This window comes from Tupaia chinensis, unplaced genomic scaffold (genome assembly GCF_000334495.1).
Source record: "Tupaia chinensis unplaced genomic scaffold, TupChi_1.0 Scaffold000354_1, whole genome shotgun sequence".
NCBI lineage: Eukaryota > Metazoa > Chordata > Mammalia > Scandentia > Tupaiidae > Tupaia > Tupaia belangeri.
This window is the reverse complement of record NW_006159849.1, coordinates 5,654,470-5,672,670: the sequence shown is the minus strand read 5'-3', so window position 1 is coordinate 5,672,670 and position 18,201 is coordinate 5,654,470. Positions and strand designations below refer to the sequence as shown.

General features: G+C 42.5%; 1 protein-coding gene and 1 pseudogene across 3 annotated transcripts in view; one reads left to right on the top strand and one right to left on the bottom strand.

Moving 5' to 3' along the window:
* KANK1 (KN motif and ankyrin repeat domains 1) overlaps window positions 1-18,201 on the top strand; it is a 145,808-nt gene that overhangs the window by 24,712 nt on the left and 102,895 nt on the right. The gene's annotated exons all lie outside the window — the stretch shown is intronic.
* LOC102478443 (dCTP pyrophosphatase 1 pseudogene) lies at window positions 4,431-5,021 on the bottom strand (annotated as a pseudogene).

Sequence of the window (18,201 nt, the reverse complement as noted above, 5' to 3'; positions counted from 1 at the left end):
AACTTTGGGGGCTAGGACTTGAATTATAATATCGTGAGTTTTTATGGCTCATTCTTTAAAGCAATGTCTTAGACTAGTAATTAATACAATGACACCCTCTTCACTTTCTTAAATTTCTTGGCGTGCTGTTGGATCATTCAGAATGGCATGAAGGTTAAATTTGGCATATCATAATTCACGTGAAAATAGATGGTTATACCTGCTAAATACAGGCTCGGCTGGGCTCCTGTCCTGTGGGCTTGTTGGTTCTTGCGCAAATTCTTGCTTCCACCCAGTTCTAGGATCAGCTGTACATACCTACACATACACCTCATCCCAGCCCAGGAGGGCCAGCGTGTTCTCTTCACCCAGCCCAGCAGGAGAGTTCTAGAAAAACTGACTCCCAGGACTGTAAGAACCCTTATCACTTTTCCTTCTTGTGATCTTAACTTACTAAATTGCTAGAATGGAATATGATGATTAAGTGGTCAAAATTACAGTTAAAAAACAACAACAACAACAAAACCCCCAAATGGGATGTGGTGTTGAAATGGGGCTTATTTCTTGGAGGTATCTTAGCAACCTTCTTTCAGGTTCCTGGGACCCTGCCTTGTTGTCTGTATTGTAGCATTTGTTCTTCTTTGTAAAAACTCTGTCTGTGTTTGTGTGTGTATCTGTGTGTGATTTATCCAATACCCTATAATCACAGTAGCAATAATGACTTCATTCAATGTACCTCACATTTTACTTGTCAATAGACCAATTCTCCTTTACCAATATTTGTATATTTTCATAAAGTACTAAAGAAATAATTCTGAACAATGTCTATTGCTCAATGTTATATACAGAGAAATGTCACTGTTTTAGAGAATGTAAGATGAAGAAGGTCAACTTTAGGGGGACCAGCAGTTAGTGTAATGGCTATGTTGCTGGACCCTGTAGTCGACCCTGGTTCAAGTCCTGGACCCGGTGGCTTAAAAAAAAAAAAAAAAAAAAAAAAGAAGGTCATCTTTAGGGAATTTGCATGTGGGACCTCTCACAGTGTTGGAAATTTACACGGTAGGCTCTATCTGCAGCCCCTACTTTAGGAATGATGCAATGATTACCCAGGCTGATTTGGTCAGTCTGTCTTGTCAAGCCAAGAGGATGAACAGAATTGAAAAATTGTTTGCAAAGGGTGCCAGTTATTAGGGTGTGGATGATAAACCACACCTGAGAAGCTACCTAGATGAAGCCAACTCATAAATTTACTCAAGAGCCTCCACCCCAGTTGATGGTCAGATTGTATCCAAGGGAGGTGAACTAAGCCAGTGTTAAGACTCTGAGTGGGATAAGGCAGTGGTGATAGCATAATAGATGCATTCAGACACATTGCTTCAGTACAGTGTTCTCTTGGATGGAAGCATGGGAAATCACACACGCTCACGTACTCACGCTTCTTGTTGGGTTTCGGAGTCACTGCTGGTCGTCACCTCCCATTGCTTGCACAGCTACCCATTGGGGCTTGAGCCCTTATGAGATCATTGAAAAATCTTCATGTCCTGAGTAACCAAAGGGAAGAAAACTTGACCCCTAACCCTTCAGAATGCTGATTGTGAAAAACGGTAAAGAAAGATACTGTCCATGAATAGCAACTAGCTTTAACAGTGTAGTTCGCAGTGTTATTATTACTGATGCTTGTGGTGGTGTTATGATGCCACGACATTGTTTTCATTTAGACAGCATTTGATACATTTAGTGCTTTCAAATTAAGTGGATCTGTTTGTAAATTCTTTGCAAATTCCTTAAGCTTGATCACTGGCTACTTCGAAGTCATGTCACATAGATTCAGGAGACTTTGATCCATGGTACTTCTTTTTTTTTGGAGAGGTTTTTGCTACAAGGCACGTGCACTCGCCAGACAGACAGAGAGAGACAGTGAGGCAGAAAGTGAGAAATCCAGGGGGATGGCCATGCCACAATCCCTTCTCCTCTCAGGATCTTGGGCACGCACATACATGCACCTGGCATGAGTTTTAATCCACCAGGTCCAGGACTCGAGCCACGGTCAACTACATGGGAGTCCAGCGACATAGCCATTACACTAACTGCTGATCCCCCATCCATGGTACTTCTTTGGTTTCCTCTAGTGGATTTAGTAAAATTTAGGGAAGCTTATAAATTCCAGTACAGTTAACCCTAAGTAAGATGCCGTATCTCAGTTTGATCAGCCCATTAGTTTGGAACTATGGCAAAATTAATTTTCCTCAGCAGCAGTTAGCAAGTATTTCATATTCGTAAAAGAATATCAACAAGATGTTTTCAAATTACCCACAAATTCTACCACTCTAATATATATAATGTTTTAAAATCTTTCTTATATATTTGTTTTATATTTTTTGTGGTATAATTTTTATTTGGAATATTGCCTTTTTCTTAAGAGCTCAAGGTTTTCCACTCATGAAGCTTTTACAATTATAACAAAAAGTAATATCCCATCAAATTAATGTGCTATAATCTGTAAGCTAATGTAAAGAATGTAGATGGTATCTAATTCTTTGCTACATTGGATATCATTGCAGTGAGACATTCAGGCTGTACTAGTTTATTTCCTTGGGATAATTTGTGAAAAAAATAGCTAACTTAAAGGTATGATTACATTATGATTTGGTGAAACACTTCATATTTACCAAAAATTGTTTAAAATATAATAGTAATACACAGTTACCCTAGCAAATTAGAACAGTTTAAAAACATCTGAAGTTAAAAAAAATTCTCAGCGGGACCTTAGTTTCAGTCTCCCACATGGACCAGGAGGAGCCCTACACAAATATATGTAATGAGAAAAGATTATGGTGAGCGAAGTGACAGGGACGTTAGGACAGTGTGCTGTGCAGTTAATAAAGTACTGGGTTAGCTGTGCGATTTCAAAAGTGGAATCCAGGCAGTTCTCTCTTTGGAAAAGATGCAGAAATGTCCAGTGTTGGTTTAATATAGTAGCTGGTTTGACAAAGTGCAGCCTCCTGTGTCAGGCAGTGTTAAGTGGTGTTCACGCCCCCTTGACTCTGATCCAGAGAGATGGCTGGAACCAGCAGGCCCCAGGTTTCCTGCGCTTAAGGGTCACTGAAGAATCCTTGTAGATAAGAAAGGAATAATATATTCCAGGCCCTGGAAAGATAGCCAGCTTTAAGAAGAGGGTAAGTCAAGACAGCTGGCTTGCATGTCTATGACCTGATTTAATCTTCTAGACCCATAAGCAGAATTCTAGTTTGTAGTTCGTATTTTCTGGAGATTACCGCTGAGCAAAAGGAAAGAGATTAATACCTTAAAACTGTGCTGTTCACTAATGGTTCACTTCTTCCGTGGGCCCATCGAAGAATACAAAGACATTCTTCCATAGGTGGTTTTATTGGATTGTTGTGAATTCCTTCTCTCTGAAGAAAGGCATCTCTGTGTCCTGGATGTGCTCACTTACCTTCTACTCTGGCCTGATTCTAATTAGGTTACCTCATCACTCTGCCTGCCAGCTCTGTCGCCCTCCCCACTTCTAAGGGAGGGTTGACCTGACACACGGTGGTGTTTTTTGTTTTGTTTTGTTTTAGAATGACTTAATTTTATTTATTCATTCATTTGTTTTAATTTGACCAGAGACAGTGAGAGAAAGAGAAAAAGAAAGTGAGAAAGAAAGCCACCAAGTCTAGGACTCGAACTGTGGTCAGCCATGTGGGTATGTCCAGTGCTTTAACAACCACACCACCTGCTGGCCCCCATCATTCAGCTTTTAAGTGTTAAGATGGCATTTGAACCCAGTCTGGCTCTGAAACCTGCACTCTTAACCAACGTTGCATACAACTCAGTCTCTCTTTTTTAAAAGAGGTTTTTGCCTAAGACTGTGTGAACTCACTGGAGACAGATGCAGGGACAGTGAGAGGGAAAGCAAGAAATCACCCCTCCCAAGGGAGGTAGCTATACCACAGTCCCTTCTTCTTCATTCTCCTCTTGGGATCTTGGGTGGGCATGAACATGTGCCCAGCATGAGTTATAAGCCACCAGGTCTGGGACTTGAACCACCGTCGGCCATGTGGGAGTCCAGCAACAGGACCATTTATTGGCCCAGAAGGTGGCAAGGGACTTGCATGAGCTATCTGGGACTTTGCTAGAAATAAGACCTCTATGCTCCACAGGCAGGAGGTATAATTGAGAACTGGGTTCATCCTGTGCCCCTCTGTAGCATCTGCTGAGACAGCATCTCCTTGTCCACCAAGGAAGAATCTAGAAGTTGTATTGCCCAAAACTGGTTTATTGGGAGAGAAAATACCAAGAAACTATCTTATGGAGGCTCTTGAGCCCAGACCTCAGGAAGTGGGGTCCTCAGGTCTATGACCTATTAGGAAAGGACTAGAACAACGTTCCATGGCTACCATCCACTGCTCTTCATGCCATGCAGAGTTGCAGGGTCTGTGCCCATGTTTCTAGGTGGAGGCCTGGCCCACAGACTCACTGCCTGTGGGCCCCACAGCCTGGTCTTCAGAGGTGACCCCAGGGGGCAAGTCTGTGTGCCTGTGTGAAGAGCCCCGGGCCAGATGAGCAAGGTAGCATTTCCGGTTGGTGTCCATTTTGGAGAGCACTGTTTGGGGTAAGTCCACACGGCAGCGGGCTGCTAATGCCACCAGGTAGAAGAGGACATCACTAAGCTCCTCCTGAAGGGCTGCTCGTTTCTTGGCTGGCCAGGCTTGGGGGCTTGGCTCTTCATCAGGCTTCCCCTGAAAAAGTTCTGCCAGCTCCCCTCCTTCCCCCACCAAGGCCAGGAAGAGGTTCCAAGGTTGGTGAAACTGGTCCCAGTTTCTTTCAGCAGCAAACTCAGCATGGAGGCGCCGGGTGTCCTTGAGCGTGGGCTCCAGGCTGAAGGTGAAAGGTCCGGCAGCAGCATTGCCCTCTTCCCCAGCGTCCCCACCCGCCTCCCCATGCCGCCCAGCCAGCTCCCACAGTGTGTTTTTTTTTTGGCCTTTAGAGACATCGCTGTCAATCCAAGTTTTTTTTTTTTTTGCTAGTATGAGCCCCATCCACAGCTGTCTACTAAAAACAACAGGCAAACTAGGGAATCTTTTAGTAAATCACGGATGGTTGTCACTGAACCCCGAGTCTAGCTCACTGGCCGAGTTCCTCACTGTGTGTCTTCATTTCCGATTCGTAAAACTGGATGGATAGATTGTTCTTCAGGATTTTTGTCTTGGACATGTATGGGAAGAAGTGGAGGCCTCCTGGGATGATTGACTTGGGATGGAGGCCACAAAGCCAGGTCCCTGGTCTGTCATGCTTTTCCCGCGTCTTAGCCTTTCTCCGTGCACAGAAGCTGAGTTCCACACAAACGAGCCAGCGAAGAAACCGTGTTTCACTTCACTTTTATTTTTAATTATTTAACTTTATTTGTTGGTATTGTTTTCCAATTTTATCACAGAAAGAGAGAGACAGAAAAAGAGAGAGGGAAAGTGAGAAAGCAAGCCACAAGGTCTGGGACTCGAACTGTTGTCGGCCATGTGGGAGCCCAGTGCCCCCAACCACCAAGCCAACTGCTGACCCCTCTCTTCCCTCTTTAGTCAGTGTCTATCTCATGAGATAGGAGAATGTCTAACGTTCAGAACCGTAGATGCTCCTTAACTGACCTTCGGATGATACTAGCATTTAATTGACTGTTTATCTTCCTGGTAATATTTCAGTTACCTCTCACCTGCACCAGCTCTTGTGTGCACATACTGGTATGTCTAAAAATACAATGTTTTAAAATAAAATTTGCTTTCATTTGCATAATGAACGCACATAATACCCACAGCCCCTCCCACCAACCTACCCACACTTCCTCCACTGTTAGCTATCAGTTGTTCCGTGTTCCTGGCATGTCTGGATAAGATACACAGAACCCAGCATTTTGTGGCTCTCTGGTGTAGGATTGAGAATATGCTGCTTTTTGTTGATTTTTCTTTTTTTTTTTAAGCTAGGCAACTCTTAGAGATAAGGAAGGGAATTTCAATACAAAGCCTGAGAGAGATATCCCGGGGATGAACTCTCACTGGGTGTATTGTCTAAACACAGATCCAGTGCAGTTCCAGCTCAACAGCATGTAGTCCTTGCTGCTTAGATAAGCATGACGTATGCTGAAGTGGTGATAAGGTCGTCTGTGTTTTTGAGGGGGAGCCTTCAGGGTTTCAGCATTGTCATCCTTAATGTCTGTTGTAACAGTTTTGTCTTTGAACAATCCTTTATGTTCAAGTCATTTTGTATAAAAGTGTTATGGTTTGGAATACATGGGCCAGATAGCTAGGAAGGGGGCAAAGCACAGAAACAGTGAGACTGAGTGGGTCTGTGGGATGAGAAGAAGCCACAGGCATTTATGTCAGAAGTGAGAGTCAGGAGGCCATCCTGGAATGTGAAGGAGACAATTATAAATGAATCGTATCTTTGATGGTGACACTAGATGAACCCCAGTCTAGACCATCAGCTGTTCTGCTAATGGGGAGTTAACAAAGGGAAACAGACCCTCAGAGCCACATTAGACAGGAATCTCCATCGCCTGTGCTGCTTGCTATCCATATATAAGCTTCTAGTTGCATGATCTGGATCCAGGAGAAGCAGCATACATACAGCAGGTAACACGAATATCCTCTGTTTATGTGTACCCCGTCTTGTTTTGGAAAAAAATATTATAGTGGCTTAAGAGGACATGCAAAATAAAATGAAAAAAATCAGTGGGTGGGAGCCTGCAGGTAACATGGTGGTTAAGGCCCTGGGCTCCCACATGGCCGAATGTGGTAGAGTCCTGAACCTGGCAGCTTTCTCACTTTCTCTCTCTGGTGAGCATGGATGACAAATTAAAACAATAATGATACATGAAATTAAATAATTTTTAAAAATCAGTGGGTGAAGGTATTAGGACAGAGGGAGAATAGGAAGAAGAGGCGATGTGGAGGAAAGATAAAGATACCATGTGTTGGGTGAGTTCTCGTCAATCTGCTGGAAAGAGGCCACTGATTGGACTCCATGCACTGTAGCAGCCAAGACAAAGAAGGAGTTGTGACCACAGAAACCCCAGATCCCAAGACTTAGTAAGCTAGGAACTCAGGAAAGGCACAAGTGTCCTCCACATAGGGACAGGTGGGCCACGCCTTTCACAGCACATGGGAGATCAGTGCAGTTTGAGTGGTCACTTTGGAAACCAGAGCAGCAGCTCTTCCTTCATAGGAAGCTGTAATTCACCCTTCTGTCCCTGTGGTACTGGTTTGTGAGGTTCTGCTGGTTCCTAAGAGGAATGATCCACCAATGACAAACTTTCTAGTACTAACTTTCTCCACTTCTCAGTGTAAAATAATTGATACTTCGTAAGCGATTGTCAACAAGATACCTATACTTCCTAAACTCTACTTTAGAAATACAGGCCCGTGAGCTCTTCTTCTTTTTTGTTTTTATTTGTTGTAAAAAGGACTGTATTCACTAGATGGCAGTATCAACAGCTTTTTGGGAAGCGAAATCTAATTGTGACTCTTCAATACCAAAAATGCATTAAAGTAAGAAAACCATTTAATTGAGCACACAGGATCCGATTTTCAACAACCTTCATGAAAGAGTATTTTTTCCACTTCCTTTCCCTTTTGTTTGAGGCCAAGGAGAAGGTGCTGTACTCAGTAACAACACACGTGTCTCCAGGTGGCACTGGAGGGCTGTTTTTCAGACAGCAGATCTGCCAGCATGTGCCCAGCTCTCAGTCATGCCAGTGGCTGCAGTTAACGGCCACTGTCCCTTGCTTTCTCTCACCGAGTTTCAGACCAGGGCAGGGGTTTCTTGCAGTAGCTAAGAAACCTGCTGTAGGATGAAGGCATGTTGGTCAGGTGTGATCACTAAGTAGGGATAAATTTAAAAATATATATATTTATTTAGCTTGATTTATTATTATTGTTGTTGTTATTTGTATTTGACTAGAGAGGGACAGAGAGAGAGCGAGAAAAAAGGAAAGTGAAAATGCAAGCTGCCAGGTCTGGGACTCTAACCACGGTCAGCCATGTGGGAATCCAGCACCTTAACCACCATGCCACCTGCTAGCCCCAGTAGGGTTAAATTTTTAGACACTCAGTGCCTGTGTTACTAGCATAACAGCAAGGCCACCTCTCAGGACCTCAAGCAATGTTCTCTTATTTATGTACAATCTTTTGCTCATTCCCCTGTTTGAGGAAAGATTTCATACTTCCTCAGAATTTCTTAAATGTAAAACCTAGATTTATTTTGAAATCATAGTAGTATAGAAGTAATGGTATTTTGTTGAATTTTAGGAGTTATGTAGTATCTTGAATAGCACTTCAAAAGTCTTTAAAAAATTGGGGGATGTCCTCTTCCTAGTCACAGTTTCTTAACAGTAGTGCTGCTGGTATTTTGAGAAAGACTGACCATCGTCACGTGACTGTCTGGAGTTTGACAGAGTGTCTGCCTCTGGAGTCCTTGCCCACTAAATGACAGAAGTGGCCCTCTGACGTGACTACCCAATAGCACGCCCATACATTTCCGTATGCTTCAGGGCCGAGGGGCTGAAAGAGATGATATGGTCCAGAGTTGAGAATTGCTGGACAGGTTTTGGTGTGAGTGAGGAAGCTTGCAGAGTTTAATGGGTATTCATTTAAAATAAATGTACATTAATCTACTTTATATTTTAAAGAATCACAGCCACAACCCATCACCTTGAAGTTCTCATTTATATTATTTATATATTTTGTTCTGATTGACCCTATATGAACACAATTTTATATAGCATAAACTTATATGAATATACGCATATGGTATACTTTGTATGGAACCTTATCATGTACTTTTTCTTGTAACTCCTTGTTGTTTATTTAAAGTACATTCGTGTCACGGTCCATTTTCCATCCCGCTTTCCCTTATTCTTTTAAAATTACCCTTTGAAAGTTATGGCTATTGATTTTTTCCCTATGTGAATTTTAGTATCATTTTCTTGATATTAAATCATCTTTAGTAGTCTTTCATTGGACCCATTTCTTATCTCACCAGCTAGATTAAGAGCTCGGGGCTAGGGTCAGCAGATGCTGTGTTAGTTATGTCTCTGGACTCCCACAGAGCCAACTGTGGCTCAAGTCCTGGACCCATTGGCTTGAAACTCACGCTGGGCACGTGTGTGTGCATACCCAAGATCCCAGGAGAAGAATGGAGAAGAAGGGATGGTGGCATAGCCATCCCCTCTGGGGAGTGAGTTCTCAATTTCCCTCTCACTGTCTCTGTTTCTCTCTCTGGCAAGCACATGCGCCCTAAGGCAAAAATCTATTAAAAAATAAATTAAAAAAAAGGAAGTATAAAAGTTTAGGGCTGAACTTTAGGATTCCCATTTGATCTCATGGGACCTCTCAGGGCCAGCCCCATAGGGTATCCTCTCAGTAAAGACTTCATTAATTGTGCATTCTCAACTTACTTTCCCTGATTGGTCTTTGCTTGGGTGCAGTTAACACCAGCTTCTAGACATAGGTTAGGGTACCATAAAGTATGCCTAAGACATTAGGAAAAAATTTTATATATTCCCTTTGATATCTAAAGACAGAAAATAGTGGTAGAGGAGATCCCAGGTGTCACCCGACCTAACCAAAGGCGTATGAAGAATGAAAGGAAGTACGGGGAAAACAGCTGCTGAATACAAAGAGAAAAATGCTGGCTTACTTCTAGTCCTTGCTGTTCCAAGATCCAAAGGCGATGCTAACTGAACTGATAACATGTGGTCAGGACCTGAGTTGATGCCATTTGCCTGCCCAGGCAAGCCTTTGCAGGCATAAAAGCCCGAGGAAAGTCCCCCTTCTAAGGATCACAGGGCTGTTCTGAGACATCCTAATACTGTGACCTCCCCACTGAGGCCCACCTAGCACTGCACCCCAGCTGCAGCTCAATAAAGACATGTTGCTTAATGCTAAAGGGTACTAGCCAGCCAGGTGGACTTTTCAGGTATAGGTAAACGTGGGAACTTGTTTCAGTTACTAGACTTTTAACTTCCATCTATCCCCAGAACTGTCATCACAAGATAGATTCGTGGGGGCTTTAGTCCAGCCATCTTGGCAGTCACTTCCCCGACGCTTCAGGGTTTAGTTGGTACTTTATCAGCTCATGTCCGAAGCAACTTGGATTAAAGATGGCAGATCTTGTGTTGATTGTTACGCATTTTGAACACTCCTTGAATTACCATCCAACAACCTAACCCATACATTGTTTTATTTACAAAACCTTTGTCACTTTTCTGAGGCGTTGTTTAACCTAAAAACTGCTCGTCTCCACACCTTGTAAAGAAATATTTGATTTATGTTCTTTTGATAGCTGTCAATTTTCTTTTTTTTTGGAAAAGTTTTTGCTATAGGGTGCGTGCGCTTGCCAGAGAGACAGAGAGAGGCAGAAAGCAAGAACTCACCCCCCAGGGTGGATGGCCACACCTCAATCCCTTCTCCTCCATTCTCTTGGTATCTTGAGCATGCACACACACGTACCCGGCATGAGTTCAAGCCACCAGGTCTGGGACTCATACCGTGGTCAGCCACATGGGAATCCAGTGACATAGCCACTATACCAACTGCTGATCCCCTAGCTGTCAATTTTCAACATTGGAATTTCTGCATACTTCCTATGTATCCACTGATTTTTTTCTTTTTTTTAGATGCTCCATGTAAGACAATATCAAATTAAGATGGTAGTTACTTGACATGGCCCAAAGTCTCAGTGACTTTCAACAACAAACACTGATTTCTCACTCATGCGCCATGTCCGTTGTGTGGGTCAGCGGCAGATGTGCTCAGTGTGACCTCAGTCTGCTGTGGAGCCATCTCTGTTTACATCATTGCTACTCTAAACACCCACAGAGGGGAAAGAGAGCAAGGGGAAGTTCCTTGCCAGCTCTGAACAGCTGGCTTCTGACGTGAGCCCTGGCATTTCTGCCAACATTTCATTGGTCAGAACAAGTCACATGGCTACAGCTGAATTCAATGGGGTGGAGTTATATAATCCCCTCACCCTCTGCCCTGGGAAAGGGGCAGGAAATTTTGGTAAATAGCAATATTATCTACCACACATTTAAAACGCAACCTCTGCTCTAGAATATCTTAAATAGTCTAAAAGTAATTTTTGTTTGATTTTTCAAAATACAGTATTTTAAGTGAATGAGGAAACAGTTATGTTGATTTTTCCCCCTCCCATTCCCATAGGACATCTGTTATGTCTAATGAAGTATAAGAAAGAGTTTGTGATGTATTTGAGCTGTGTCCAGTTCTTTTAATGGTGGCTTAATTTCTTTAACAATTTGTATTCTGCCATAGTCACTTATTGCTTTTCTTGTTAAACATTCATTTTTTAAAACCATACAAGTCTTTTGTCTTCAAAAGAGAAATGAAATCAGTTAGAAGAAGAATCTGGGAGAAGGAAGGAAGGGAAAAGGCCTACTATCCTAGGTTTTCTTTCCTTATTAGTTTTCTTAAAAATGTCAGCCCTTGTTCCTGTGGTTCATCTGTTTAGTCTGAGAAGTAGATGAATTTCTCTCTGGCCAAAGAGGTTCGGAGACCCCAGCTTTGCCCTGTCTATCTGATATGAAACGAGCCTGACAGGCGGAGCGGAGTCACCGTCATAGCTACTCAGTGGTGATAAGGAACCAGCTACTCTTCTTTCATCTGGCTGTGGGGGGAGGCATAACCAAAATGGGCTGGTAGGAAAAATGACTTCTCCAGCCGAAATTTTCCCACCATCTACTTCAGCAGATAGGCTGACACTCGGCACCTATCTTCTTGGCAGAAACTCAGGTCAGCCGGCCGGTTCCTGCCACACGTGTGTGTATGCTTGGAATGCTCGCTCTGCTTCCCCCTTTCCTGCTCAGGTTTCTCACAGAGGTAGGCTCCACTTCCGACTTATCACTTTTGTAAAAAAGAAAACGCATATTTATAGAATGGAATATCTTACGGAAAGAGGGTGTGGGCCGAGTGGAGGGTGAAATGAATCCTGGCTTTTGTCAGTCAACAGTATTTTTGGAACCACCCTCCGGATGCCGGGCTTATTGTGGGCCCTTATCAAAGAAATGAATTTGGCCCACCTACCTCCTCCTCTAATTGACCCTGCACACAAGGCACCATCACTTCTAACACTACCTGTGGAATTTAGCTTTCTTTGGGTAAAGAACAGTATTCCCAAAAATAAAATGCACAGATAAGACCCTATGTAGTATAAAGCTGTGGCATTCATTGAGAAATAGGTAAAGTATTCTTATTTCCAGATCACATGTTTAAATGTAAAAAGTAGGTGTTGTTTCCTTGTCAAAATATTAATCAGGACACAATTCCTTTTAAGCAGAGGCTGCATTAAAAATATACATATATTTTTTGATTCACTGCTTCACTCATGAAGTAGGCATCTGTGAAATGACTTTTTTAAGTGATGATGAGTGCTAGAGGTTGGTCAGTTTTTAAAAATAACTAGAACTGCAACACCCAGATTGGTCATCTGGGAAGTGATGCTTCAGTTGAGTAAGAAAGTTCCTGCATGCCGGGTGGGGAGGCAGCCCTTTCGCTACCTGTTCCTGACAGGACATCTGATCCCTGTCCTAAGGCAGAATTGGCTCCATCCTGTGATCCCAGCTGCACTCTCCTGCCTTCTGGTACTTAGTTTTAACAAATTTACCTGCCACCTTAATACAGAGAATAAACTTATCAAAGAAGAAAAGCAGGGGAATATTGACCAAACTTTGCTTATTCCGATGTGTTGTGACTTAAAAAAGAAGTTTTGTGTATTAACATGTTCCAAACTTAAACTTACTCTCTGTTGGTGAAAACCCACAGCACTGTTAGGAGAATAGGTGGCCATAACTAAGTGAAAGTCTCTCTTGTTAAAGAAATGCTTTTCCAAGTCGATTAAAAGTCTCCCTTGTAGAGTTAAATCTTCAGAGCTTATTTCAGAGTCCATGATTGTCTCAAAGGAATAGGGCAGGGGGCCAGCAGGTGGTATAGTGGTTAAGGTACTGAGCTCCCACATGGCCAGCCATGGTTTGAGTCCCAGACCTTGTGACTTACTCTGTTTCTTTTTCTCTCTGGTCAAATTAAAAAATAAATAAATAATTCTTAAAAAAAAAAAAAAAGGAATGGGGATATTTGCAGTATTTTTGAATTGTAGGGAGGCCTCTCGTCTATGCCTCCAAAATAATTTTGTATAGATTTTATTTTTCAAGCCTTGTAGCACTTAGTAGCATTGTATTGTTTGACTTATTTAGTTGGATAGTTGTCACTGTTTTAGAATTGGATGAGCTACTATACAGTCATCATACTTTTGTAGTGTTCAGTTAGGGATAAAAATAGACGACGATCCATAAGTAATTTTACCTTTGGTTTGTGGGTACATGCAGAGACTGCAGAGCACTGGTTTTCTCAAATAATTCTTAATTATAATTTTCAAGGGTTTCACATCCAGAATATTTTAATATTAAATTTTTTGAGAGGTTTTCACTATAGGGTGTGTGCGCTCGCCAGACAGAGAGAGACAGGGAGATAGAAAGTGAGAAATCACCCCCCGGGGGGATGGCCACGCCGCAATCCCTTTTCCTCCATTCTCCTCTCGGGATCTTGGGCACGCACGCACACTTGCCCAGCGTGAGTTTTAAGCCACCAGGTCCGGGACTCAAACTGCAGTCAACTACATGGGAGTCCAGCGACATAGCCATTACGCTAACTGCTGATCCCAATATTAAAATGTTAACACTTATTAAAATATTGACACCTTGCTGTAATTTTTAAATACTTTAAACAGACTCTTGGAGGAGGTTGCTTCTCTGAATATATTTAGCTGGTTTAAATTCTTTTGTTGTATTCTCATTTGTCTAGTTCAGGTCTAGACAGGCAGCAAACTTTGCTCAGTCACTCTGGTGTCTTCTAAAATGCTCTTACTATTATTCAGTGTCATTAACCACATCCCATTCTTTCACGCCCTGCCTTGGAATGGGATGTTAACTCTCTTTACTTATTTGTTTTAAAATTTATTTCATAGAGATGGGTAAAGGAGAGGACAGGTACCCTTGACCAGGTCATGCTGCACCCCTGTCCTTCACCCAGCCTCCCAGTCAGCCAGGATCACAGATGTGTGTGCTGGTGCACCCTGGGTGTTCAGGTCGACCCAGGATTTGAAACTGGGCCTCCCATGTTGCTTCAGTGTTGCACTGCAGCACCCGCCCACCTGCACTCCCCGCAACACCCGTACCACCACCGCCAGGCTGGCACGTTAGCTTTGAAGCAACCCATCACCTACAACCTTTCATAGCCCAAAGTGAGCAACAAGTAATTCTTACAGAAGCAAAATACAAATAATAACTTTCAAAAATGAAATATCATGGGCCCAGCAGATGGCATAATGGTTATGTCACTGAACTCACAGGGCTGACTGCAGTTTGAGTCCTGAGCCTGGTGACTTGAAACTCACATTGGGCATGTGTGCATGCATGGCCAAGATCCTGAGAGGAGAATGGAGAAGGGACTGTGGTGTGGCCATCTCCCTGGGGGTGAATGATTTCTTGCTTTCTGTCTCTCTGTCTCTCTCTGTCTCTCTAGTGAGTACAATGTGCCCTATAGCAAAAATCTCTCTAAAAAAATGAAATATTGGGGTAGAGTTGGATTTAGCAATCTAAGGTTGATGTAATAAACTATGCTTTATTTTTTAAATGACTATTGATAGCCCTGTTAACAATTGTAATCTTCACCAATTTTACTCTTGGAACCAGTTTGCTAATTGATTTGATTAAATTCCAGATTGGAAATTAGTCTCATTCGATTAAGTTAAGCCTCTTAAATCAAATTCACTAATTTATTATCTCCCATCAGGTCCAAATCCTTTTTTATTTTAAAAGAATTATTTTATTTAACTTTATTTTATCTATTTTAATTTGATCAGAGAGAAACATAGTGAGAGAGAGAGAAAGAGAGAGACAGAAGGAGAGTGAGAAAGTAACCCACCAGGTCTAAAACCTCAACCACAGTTGGCCACGTGGGAGTCCAGCACCCTTAACCACATGCCACCTGCCGGCCCCATAAATCCCTTTTTTAAGCCAATGATAAACTGCTACAGCCCTTTCAGAATGCTCAGTATCAGAAATCTAGTGTTTATTCCAATCTCTCCCCTGTTTTCAGGCTCCTTCCCTGAAGTCCACCTGATCCTTTCAGAGTCTAAAAATTTAGCTAAAATAACTTACATTTGTTCCTTTTCTTGTAAAGGTAACTGGACAACTAGGTTATCAGATAATATATTAGTAGATGAATGGTTGATAATTACAATTAAAGAATAATTAATAATTTTGAGCTATTTGTATTAGCTCTGCCAGAATTATTTGATCAAACTTGGGCTTGATGAAGCATTGCTGACTGTAGCAAGTATGAGCAAAGCCTCTGTGTACACTTGAGTCAGGTTCACATTCCCTGTAAGCCACTTGGCAGCTGTGGAAGCCCTCAAGTCACCACTACCAAAAGCAGACTGAGTCCACATGGGGATTCTAACCAGGTGGCCCATTATCAAAGGAAAAATAACACACATAAAGACCTTCATTGGCTCTCACTTTGTGCTGGAATATCTACTCTGTTCTGAAGTAGTCAAGGAACTGAGTTTCTAAGCAATTAGAGAGTCTGACCCTCCATGAAATTCATTCTTTCCTCTCCCATGACTAATAGACATCCCTCCCATGTCCGAAAGCAGAGTCTACTACGAGGCCCATGCAAATCCCAGCTTCCAGCCCTGCTTAGTCACGCGCTTGCCCCTGACCCCTCCTGCTGCCCGGTGTGGCGTCTCGTTGACATTCACACGTGGGCTATGCCTTTACCCGGTGGAGAGGGTTCAGTCCAGACCCAGGAATGAAAGAACTCCGGGTGTTCTGCCAGAGGTTTTAGTTTGTCTTAGAGATTTCTGCTGCTGCCGAGGCCTCTTGGGAAGGAAAAAAGGAGGGAAATGGAAAGGAAGAAGGTTCTAGGAAGTTCATTTTCTTATAGGCATTTTTCAGCTTTTCTTTAAGTTTCTAGGTTGAGGGCCTTTCACACTGGACTGCTTTTAGAGGGTTTTTTTTGTTTTTTTGTTTTTTTTTTTTTGTTTTGGTTTGGTTTGGTTTGGTTTTTGCTCTGTTGTGTCATGGGAATTTACAAGCTATGGAAAGAGAAGGGGGGGCAAGGAATCATTTAATTTGGCTCAGTCAAGGAAATCCTACATACCTGCTTAAATTTATTTGGAACTGATGACTTGCATTTTTGGTCTCCATTCAGACTTCCTTGGAGTACAAAGACACTAATAATGTGTGTGTCTTGTCACTTCATGTTCTTCCTGGCTCTGTATAAAGGAGACTGTTCTAGGTGTGGTGAAAGATGGCTATCAGGAAAACAAGCCACTGTTCCTGCCCTGGAAGAAGCTTCAAATCCCATGGAAGCCAATGATAAATATGTGAATAATTATCCTTATTCATGGTTTTACTTTCCATGGTTCCAGGTACCCATGGTGGACCCACATCTGAAATACCAGTTAGAAAATACTAGAAATCAACTTAAATTTTAAATTGTACATCCTCTGAATAGCATGATGAACTCCCAGGCTGCCCTGCTCTGTCCCAGAGCAGAGCTATATCTGCACTCCCATGTTCACGGAAACGTTGTTCACAATACCAAAGATACAGAATCAGCCTACATGCCCCTTAGTGAATGGATGGATGAAGAAAATGTCGCGCATGCGCACACACGCACGCACACACGTACACACACAATGGAATACTATTCAGCCCCCCAAAAGGAAATCCTGCCATTGCAACAGCATGTGTGAACCTGGATGACTTAGTGCTAAGTGAAATAAAAGGCGGATAGACACTGTGCGATTTCACTTAGATGTGGAATCTGAAGGAAGTCCAACTCACAGAAGCAGATATTAGAATAGTGGTTGCCAGGGGCTGGGGTGTGGAGAGGTGCTGTCAAAGAGCACACACTTGTAGTTATAAGACGAACGAGTCTAGAGGTCTTCTATATGTCATGGTGACTATGGTTAATATTGTTCTGTTTAGTTCAAAAAATCCTAAGTGCTCTCATCTTCCCCTCAACAAAAGGTAACTGTGTGTGGCCATGGATATATTGATTTCTGTGATTGTGATAGTCAATATTCAGTCTATACTTAGATCAAATCATCACATTGTACACTTTGAATAGTTGCAATTTTTATTTGCCAATTACACCTTAGAAAAGCTGAAAATAACTAGAAGCATCCTAACAATTGCATTAAAAAAACTTGTTTTTATTTTTGTGTAATAACTAGCTTACTCTGAAGAGAACTCAGTCGAATAATAAAATACATTGTTACTGGAATAAACGGGAGGGAACTAGCAGGTGGCATGGCTTGATGGTTGAGGCGCTGGATGCTCACATGCCAGCCCGCAGTTGAAGTCCTAGACCCAGCTGCTTGAACATCACGCTGATGCCTGCATGAGTGTCTAAAATCCTGAGAGGAGAATAGAGTAAAGGGGATTGAGCTGTGGCCATACCCCCTGGGGATGATTTCTCATTTTCCCTCTTTCTGTCTCTCTCCAGCAGCATATGGGCCCTATCGCAAAACAAACAAACAAAAGAGCAATTACACTGATAACAAATGAGGATCCCGGTAAACAACCAGTGAAAAATGCAACCGAAAAATAGGAAAGCCTCCTCACTAAATCAACAGTGAGAGTTCATCTCTTTAGACAAGGGGTGTGGAGCCAGATAGACTGCAACTTAAAGCTTAACTCTTGATCATTTATTGATACTTTATGCCCTTGAAGAAACTACGAGGTCATCGGGAAAGTCATGATCTATTTTTCTGTTTTTCTGTGCAAAAATGTATCGTGACCTTCCCCATGACTCAATATTTAATTTTTTCATTAATTTCTTTGTTTTCTTTATTCATAAGAGAGCAGGTGTGCACGTGTGGGGGGGACGCCCTCTACAGGTTCTATCACACTGCAATGCCTCGCACTGTGCCTCCAGCCTGTCCACCCGTGTGCCAGGAGTGTTTTAGGCAGACTGGGCCGCTATGTTCCAGTTCCACCTGAACAATGATGTATTACAGAGCCAGCTCATTTCCTTAGTTTCTATTTGTAAGATGTCAATGAAACTTAGTGGAAGTATGTTCGTAAGATGTTCTGGGGTCTGAAAGTTGCTCTTGGGGTATGCAGCAGTTGAGACGGTTGAAGTCCAGACC